This window comes from Pinus tabuliformis, chromosome Q (assembly GCF_031772625.1).
Source record: "Pinus tabuliformis cultivar Carrire ecotype Pingquan chromosome Q, CPIR1, whole genome shotgun sequence".
NCBI lineage: Eukaryota > Viridiplantae > Streptophyta > Pinopsida > Pinales > Pinaceae > Pinus > Pinus tabuliformis.
In genome coordinates, this window is record NC_142296.1 from 682975556 (window position 1) to 682985528 (window position 9973).

Sequence of the window (9973 nt, forward strand, 5' to 3'; positions counted from 1 at the left end):
AAGGATTAACCCAAAAAAAACCGACTAGAGTAGGTGACACTAGGCTGCATGCAAGCGTTGTGTTTTCACCAAGGTTCACTTCGAACAGTATGTATTTTCCATTGATGTATCATGGACTGAAGACAACAAGTTCTTCATGCCGATGCAGGACAACAGATATCAAGTATTGATAACTGCACAAGTCCTCCTGTACTTTACCCAACTTGTTTCAAGAGACGCACATGGTTTCATGTGAAACTAACCTATGGACGTAAACAAGCAAACAGACGACAAAAAAAAGCAAATGCGTAAGAAAAGTGAGTAAGAAAACAAGAAGGCAAACAAACAAACATGCGAAGTAAGAATAAAACATGCATGCAAGAAAAAAAGCCAAAAGCAAACACTACTCCTACTCCTAAGCTAATGGTGCATGGGTCTACTCATGTGAAGTGATACTTCCAATGCAGTCACTGGCGCATTGGTCGACCCATGTTGGTGAAGGCATGGTTTGTGAACAACGCAATTACGCAGATAAGTAAGCATGAAAGATATAACGATGAAGACAAACACACTCCAGGTTTAAGTGCATCCACAGAAAATAAATGAGTGAAAGCGTATGACATGCACTTTGTGGAATTGCCATGGTGTTGTGCTACATCGCGTGCAGATGTTAAGCATACACATTCTATTGATTGTGACATGCAAGAAAACGTGAGAAAGGTAGACCACTTACATTGCTCAAGTCTACTTGCTGTGTAAGATTCCTCCAATGCAAGAGTAATGGGGTCTTGTAGTTTGAGTGGAGGAAGCAAAATATAGGTGTTTGGTTGATCTTCAATGCAGAGAAGAGAGTGATGAGGAGCCTTGTGTGTTTCAACAATTTCCTGATCGGAAGTGAAACGAACCTCAGGACAACGAGGACCTGACATAACCATCATCTTAGGTTGAAGTGCCTCGACAGTCTACGGGGTTTCGACTTTGTCGACAGATAGATCATCGTAGACCAGTGTCTTAGACAAATTAACAATGATTGAATCAATATCGTGATCGGATGAAGAAGTAGAGAGATCACGACAACCAAGATAAAAATTTTTAGGATGTTTGCCGGCATCCTCATGATTTGATGAATTGTGCAGAGGGGTAGATGAGAATCAAGGATGTTCACTCTCTGTTTTTTCAGAAATGACAGATGACAGATTGGACGAATTTTCAGAGGAAGATATGTCCTCTCCACAATGTAATGACAAACTGACATCTGACGTGTCATGTGAATGATCGAAAGTAGAAACATCTGGAAATGAGTTTTCATTAGGAAAATCAATAGTGGCAGAATCACAAGGGATGTCAGGATAGAGCGGGTGAGGGGCGGATGGAAGGGAGTCATCCTTCACTGCGGGTTATTCTTTTTATTCCCGCACACACTCATCATGAATGATGGCGCAGGTTGGCTGCATAACACCAACTTCGTTAACAACTTGATCCTCGTTCACAACAAGTGTGGAGTCCAGAACATAAGAGCACAAGACAATATAATTCGGACGATCAACAAAACGCAGGGATGGAGGTTGAGGGAACGAATACACGTGACAACTAGTAGGCTTGCAAACCAAATCTGCGTTGATATCAAGAGCAAGTGGGGTGGGAGGATGTGACAGTTCAACACATGTGTGTGCATGTTCTCCCACATCACTTTGTGGTGGTGGAGTTGTTCGATGAGGTGAAGGCAGACAGTCACTTGTGACAGAAACTGTGCTTGCCTATGATTGCACAGCTCCATTACCGAAGTGTGCTGAGCGGGGTTTGGATGATTTCAAGAATTGCATATTTTTAGATATGTAAAGAAGATACTCAAATCTTCCATTGAGAAATTCCCAATCAATTTCATATTTGGGAAATCAGTATGCAAGATTACAAAAGCGTGTGTGAAACTATTCAACAGATTCATTGGGTGCTTTTCATAATTCTAGAATTTCTTTGTTGAGTGCTTTGCGGTTAAAGTGATTGAAAGCACGGTCTATCTATGCAACGGGATGAGAAAGAGAATGAATATATTTTTCGAGAACCGTGGCACACCAATGCATGGGGTGACCTCGAAGCATGTAGATGAACATGTAGAAATTTTGAATAATATAACACTTATTCACAGAGATTATCCTGATTATACACTATTTGCGGAATGCATACATAATACATAACCTCCTTTGATAATCAATTTTGCAGAATTAAAAACAATCGCATGCGCACATTAAAACATCAATCACACATATCAACACAGTATATACTGGGAAAACATATAGCTGAAAACCCCCAACTATCTGCATATTATAATGATAGAGAACATGTAATAATACATAGTATAATACTCCTCACAAGTACTCAGTACTATCTCCACCTGTTACACACAAACTAGCTCAGATCTGAATCAAGTCACAGGTTCAAATCTCCTCCACTGTTTGCCTGCCTCTACTGCGTAATCCAAGATGAGAATAGATCAGATCCAAGTTCGAATTCCCTTGGCTTATACTACACAATCCTCATTGGCAATCTGAATCAATGATTGTGAAAATCTCATGCACAGCTATAGTCACAACTGATAGTAGACTCACCCTTTCACCCACCTCTAACACTTGTCTCCACTGAACTGTCCATGCATTGAGTTAACTGATGTATTCTTTAGTTGATTTATGAGTTAATAATTAGTGAATTAATTAATAATTAATTCACATCACTCATCACTAGTGTATTTGGCAGTTAAACTAAATACAACTAGTTCAACTAAGTCAAACTGAACACAACTCCATCAACTCCTCAATCAACTCCATAAAACTCAATCACTTGAGTTCTAATTGAATTCCACCATGCAATATCTCAACTAACCCATAGGAAAAGCGTATTTCCTTCTGGCAGTTGCATGTGCCACATCCGTAGCTCAAACTAAAGTGCTACAAGAGGATAAGATAATGTTTATAGTCCAAATATTATTAAGAGCTAATAATATTCGACTGTTCTATTTTTAGATTGGCAGTCTAAAAATAGACTCTGCCCATATGTCTAAAAATAGAAGTCCATATATTTTTACCAACATGACAAATCATCCATAAATAGCATCCTGCAACTCATAGACCATGATCCATATGTATAAAAATAGACATAGTCTAAAAATAGACTTTGCGCCAAAAATAGCCTGCGGGCCCACTTAGTGAAGGTGACTTCTTTTCACTAAGCTCCAACATCTTGTTGCATTTTCAACACTCCCTCTCAAAAAGATATGGATTATCTGCAACCCCTATCCTACCTCTGTGGTATTCGAATTTGCTCCTGGTGAGCGCCTTCGTCAAGATATCAACATCCTGATCCTCCGTGGGAATGTACGAAAGTAACATGATTCTCTGCTACACACAATCTCTGATATGATGGTACCTGATGTCAATGTGCTTGGATATATCATGAAATATTGGATTAGCCGAGAGTTTAATGCAACTCTGGTTATCACAATAAATCACAGTAGGCTCTAAGTGTGACCCGAACAATCCGACCAGGTCTTCCTCATCCATATAGCCTCACATGCAGCCAAACTTGCTGCCATATACTCAGCCTCTGCTAAACTGCGTGCCACGGATCTATGCTTCCTGCTGTACAAAGAAATTGTTGTCGACCCGGTACCGAAGATCCCTCCAGATGTGCTCTTTCTGTCCGTTGGACTCCCTGCCCAATCTGCATCCGTGAAGCCACATAGCTTCACCTCATCCTCCTGTCTGTACCACAATCCATATCCCGATGTGCCTCTGAGATAACGCAATACATGCTTGCCTGCCTTCCAGAAGAGCTTGGTTGGCTTAACCATAGCTTGTGAAAGCTGGTTAACAGCATAACATATATCGGGTCGTGTATTGACCAGATACATAAGCGACCCCACCAACTGTCGATAAACAGTGGCATCCACTACCTCCGCTGAAGTAGCATCCTCCTTCCTCCAACCTCCAGGAAGAGGAGTATCAACAGGCTTGCAGCCATGCATGTTGAACTTCTCCAGTAACTCCCGAGCATACTTACCCTGAGAAACAAATAGTCCATCACTGCGGTGCCAAATTTCCAATCCCAAGAAATAATGAAGGAGGCCCAAGTCCTTCATCTCAAACTCCACACTCCCGTCAACTGCCTGCTTCGCTTTGTAGATCCATCTCGAACCCACCACTGATTTCCCTTCCGGTCTTGGGACAATCTCCCATGCATTGTTTCTGACAATCGAATCATGCTCTTCCACCATGGCATCTACCCATGCAGGATCCTCCACAGCTTCCTCGAAAGAGGATGGCTCAGTCACGACACATTTGCTCACAAGAGCCATGTGTCCAGTGTACCGATCAGGTGACTGTCTCTATGTGCGCTATCCTATAGGTGGTCCTACAACCTTCTCTGCATCTTGAGCCAGTCGCTCAGCTTCTGTAGTGCGCTTTCGCCCTCTAATGGTTGGCGTTGCATGAGTGGTCTCTTCCACTCCATGAACTTCATCTTGTGGCTGATCCACGTCCTGAAGCTCATCCTTAGGAACTAATAGCTCCTCATCTGCATGCAAATGTGGCTCCCTCTCAAGCGAACACTTCATGGCTTTCTCCTCCTGAAATTTGATATCCCGTCGCACAACAGTCTTGCGACTGTCTGGAAAATACACACGATATTTGTGGGGTGTATCAGTGTACCCCAGAAATATCCCAACCTCTGCGGTCAGCTCCAGCTTCTTCCTGGCATCCTTCATCACATGCATGTAAAAAGGAGAACCAAAAAACCTAAAATGGGAAATATCAGGCCTCTTACCAGAATAAGCCTCCTCGGGTGTACTCATGCCAAGTATCTTGTGAGGACAACGGTTCTGCACATATACTGCAGTATTGCATGCCTCCACCCACAAGTGAAGGGGTAGGCCCTGATCATGCAACATCACCCGAGCAGCACTGACAATCGTTCTGTTCTTCTGCTCAGCAACCCCGTTCTACTGTGGGTTATGGGGAGCTATGAGCTCTCTTCGAATCCCTTCTGCACTGCAGAAATCCTTGAACTCACCAGAGATGAATTCACCACCATTGTCGCTCCTAAGAGCCTTCACCTTCTTCCCCGATTCCTTTTCAACCAGTGCTTTGAACTCACAGAACTTTGAGTATGTCTCGCTCTTCTTCTGCATGAAGAAGATCCAACATTTTCGAGAGAAATCATCAACAAAGATCACATAGTACTTGTGCTTTGCTGTCGAAGCTACTGAGAAAGGTCCACACACGTCTGTGTGAATTCTCCCAAGGATCGTCGTGGCGCGACTATCATTCTCATGAAAGGTGGCTTTCACAAATTTTCCCAAAGCACACCCCTTGCACTGATCTGACTGCGCAAGAGTGCCTTTAGGAAGCCCAGTAGAAATCTACTACAGTATCTTCAAGGCTCCATGGTGAAGGTGGCCCAATCTCCGGTGCCACAGCTCGCCATCATCCCGGCTCACCAATCCTTCTACCTTGCATGCCATTGCTACGCAGCCATCTACATGAAATTGATAAAGGTTCTTGACTCGAACCCCTATCTTCCGAGTTTCTCCAGTTGTCTTACTGTGCAGGAAAGCCTTTCCCTCGCTCAAAACAACATCATATCCCTTGTCTTCTAACATCGCCACAAAGATAAGATTCTTCTTCAATCCTAGAACATGCATCACTTCCTTCAATACGAAGGGTTTAGCAGACTCCCTCTCAAAGGAAATGGTACCGATACTGGTCGCATTGTATCTACCATCATCGCCCATCTCGATGTGCACTCCAAGATCTTTCTCATCCAGATCAGAAAACAAATCTCGATCTCCTGTCATGTGAAAAGACGCACCACTGTCCAAGAACCATACCGATCCCATCACACTTGATACCAAGCATGCGATCAGCGAAAATCCAGCTCAAACTGCGAGGCTAAGGCCTCTCTCACTGCAGATCTAGCAGCTTGCTTATTTTTCTTCTTCTGCGGAAAATTTGTGGCATAATGTCCGTGCTGGTGATAGTGAAAGCACTTCACCTTGGAAATATCCTGCTTCTTGCCTTTCGCACAAGAATGAGAAGCTTTCTTGTTCTTCCCCTTCTTTGCTTTGGTAGCCAAAGTGAAATTTTCTTCATCAGATGCCTTTGATGAAGATCTGTCCCCGGTCTTCTGCCTGATCTCCTCTTGCACAAGATCAGACCAAAGTCTCTCCCATCTTGGCAATTTCTCCTGACCATTGAAAGAGTCCTGATAGGAATGCCAACTCTTTGAAAGACCAAGGAGAGCCAAGCTCACCAAGTCCTCATCGTCGACAATCACCCCCACACGTCCTAGATCATCCCGACATTGGGTGAACTTCATGAGATACTTGGGCATACTGTCTCCTTTCTCACACTTAATGTTTCTGAGTTTATCCTTGAGCGCCAACTTCCTATGGTCGCTCTTGCTTTGGAATAAATTTGTCAACGCTTTCCACATCAAGTATGGAGAAGCCTTTCCATGCAGGCTGGATACAATGTGATCCTTCACACCCTCCAACGGAATCCTTCGATACTTTGTTGTCTTCTTTTGCCAAGCCTCAACGTGAGCAGCATCAGTAGGCTTTGGGACCTCAGCATCTATGAACTCCTTCAACCCATTTTCATCTAACACCACCTCGATCCTGTCTTTCCATGCAATATAATTTGAGCTGCCTTCAAGGGCATACTCCAATTGCAATTCGTTGAAAGACATTTCAACTTCGACTCCAAGAAAACACTGCTGCAAATTCGAATTCCACCAGCTCAAAACTCAACTGCTTCTGATCTAAAATTCGTGAGAATAGAGTATTTCTCGTACAAAGATTGACTGTATGGGCATTTACCGGATATCTCACCTTTCAAAAGAAGGATGAATCCAGAAGCTACCTGGCTGATTATAGACTCTGCTTGAAGAAATAAAATGTAATCACTTTCTGAATAATAAATATGATTATCAACTTTGCTCTGATATCATGTAGAACTTCTTCTACAAATCAGCTAGCTTTGATACCATGTAGAAATGTTGAATAATATAACACTTATTCACAGAGATTATCCTGATTATACACTATTTGCGGAATGCATGCATAATACATAACCTCCTCTACCATTGATCATCAATTTTACGGAATTAAAAACAATCGCATGCGCAGATTGAAACATCAATCACACATATCAACAAAGTATGTACTGGGAAAACATACAGCTAAAAACCCACAACTATCTGTATATTATAATGATAGAGAAAATGTAACAATACATAGAACAATACTCCTCACAAGTACTCAGTACTATCTCCACTTGTTACACAAACTAGCTCAGATCTGAATCAAGTCACAGGTTCAAATCTCCTCCACTGTTTTCCTGCCTCTACTGCGCAATCCAAGATGAGAATAGATCAGATCCAAGTTCGAATTCCCTTGGCTTGTACTGCGCAATCCTCATTGGCAATCTCAATCAATGATTGTGCAAATCTCATGCACAGCTATAGTCACAACTGATAGTAGACTCACCCTTTCACCCACCTCTAACACTTGTCTCCACTGAACTGTCCATGCACTGAGTTAAATGATGTATTCTTTAGCTGATTTATGAGTTAATAATTAGTGAATTAATTAATAATTAATTCACATCACTCATCACTAGTGTATTTGGTAGTTAGACTAAATACAACTAGTTCAACTAAGTCAAACTGAACACAACTCCATCAACTCCTCAATCAACTCCACCAAACTCAATCACTTGAGTTCTAACTGAAGTCCATCATGCAATAGCTCAACTAACCCATAGGAAAAGCGTATTTCCTTCTGGTAGTTGCATGTGCCACATCCATAGCTCGAACTGAAGTGCTGCAAGAGGATAAGATAATGTTTATAGTCCAAATATTATTAAGAGCTAATAATATTCGACTGTTCTATTTTTAGACTGGCAGTCTAAAAATAGACTCTGCCCATATGTCTAAAAATAGAAGTCCATCTATTTTTACCAACATGAACAATCATCCATAAATAGCATCCTGCAACTCATAGACCATGATCCATATGTCTAAAAGTAGAAATAGTCTAAAAATAGACTTTGCGCCAAAAATAGCCTGCGGGCCCACTTAGTGAAGGCGACTTCTTTTCACTAAGCTCCATCATCTTGTTGCATTTTCAACACTCCCTCTCAACAAGATATGGATTATCTGCAACCCCTATCCCGCCTCTGTGTTATTCGAATTTTCTCCTGGTGAGTGCCTTCGTCAAGATATCAGCATCCTGATCCTCCGTGGGAATGTATGAAAGTAACATGATTCTCTGCTGCACACAATCTCTGATATGATGGTACCTGATGTCAATGTGCTTGGATCTATCATGAAATACTGGATTAGCCGAGATTTTAATGTAACTTTGGTTATCACAATAAATCATAGTAGCCTCCAAGTGTGACCCGAACAATCCGACCAGGATCTTCCTCATCCATATAGCCTCGCATGCAGCCAAACTTCCTGCCATATACTCGGCCTCTGTTGAACTGAGTGCCATGGATCTTTGCTTCTTGCTGTACCAAGAAACTGCTATTGACCCGATACTGAAGATCCCTTGGGATGTGCTCTTTCTGTCCGTTGGACTCCCTGCCCAATCTGCATCCGTGAAGCCACATAGCTTCACCTCATCCTCCTGTCTGTACCACAATCCATATCTTGATGTGCCTCTGAGATAATGCAATACATTCTTGCTTGCCTTCCAGAAGAGCTTGGTTGGCTTAACCATAGCTTGTGAAAGCTGGTTAACAGCATAGCATATATCAAGTCGTGTATTGACCAGATACATAAGCGGCCCCACCAACTGTCGATAAACAACGGCATCCACTACCTCTGCTGAAGTAGCATCCTACTTCCTCCAACCTCCAGGAAGAGGAGTATCAACAGGCTTCCAACCATGCATGTTGAACTTCTCCAGTATCTCCCGAGCATACTTACCCTGAGAAACAAATAGTCCATCACTGCACTGCCAAATTTCCAATCCCAGGAAATAATGAAGGAGGCCCAAGTCCTTCATCTCAAACTCCACACTCCTGTCAGCTTCATGCTTCACCTTGTAGATCCATCTCGAACCCACCACTGATTTCCCTTCCGGTCTTGGGACAATCTCCCATGCACTGTTTCTGACAATCGAATCATACTCTTCCACCATGGCATCTACCCTTGCGGGATCCTCCACAGCTTCCTCGAAAGAGGATGGCTCAGTCACGACACATTTTCTCACAAGAGCCATGTATCCAGTGTACCAATCAGGTGACTGTCTCTGTTTGCGCTGTCCTGTAGGTGGTCCTACAACCTTCTCTACATCTTGAGCCAGTCGCTCAACTTCTGTAGTGCGTTTTCGCCCTTTGATGGTTGGTGCTGCATGAGTAGTCTCTTCCACTCCATGAACTTCATCTTGTTGCTGATCCACATCCTGAAGCTAATCCTTAGGAACTAATAGCTCCTCATTTGCATGCAAGTGTGGCCCCTCTCAAGTGAACACTTCATGGCTTTCTCCTCCTGAAATTTGATATCCCGTCGCACAATAGTCTTGCGACTGTCTGAAAAATACACACGATAGTTGTCGGGCGTATCAGTGTACCCCACAAATATCCCAACCTCTGCGGTCGGCTGCAGCTTCTTCCTGGCATCCTTCGTCACATACATGTAAACAGGAGAACCAAAAATCCTCAAATGGGAAATATCAGGCCTCTTACCAGAATAAGCCTCCTTGGGTGTGCTCATGCCAAATATCTTGTGAGGACAACAGTTCTGCACATATACTGCAGTATTGCATGCCTCTTCCCACAAGTGAAGGGGTAGGCCCTGATCATGCAACATTGCCCGTGCAGCACCCACGATCATTCTGTTCTTCCGCTCAGCAACCCCGTTTTGCTGTGGGTTATGGGGAGCTATGAGCTCTCTTCGAATCCCTTCTGCGCTGCAGAAGTCCTTGAACTTGCCA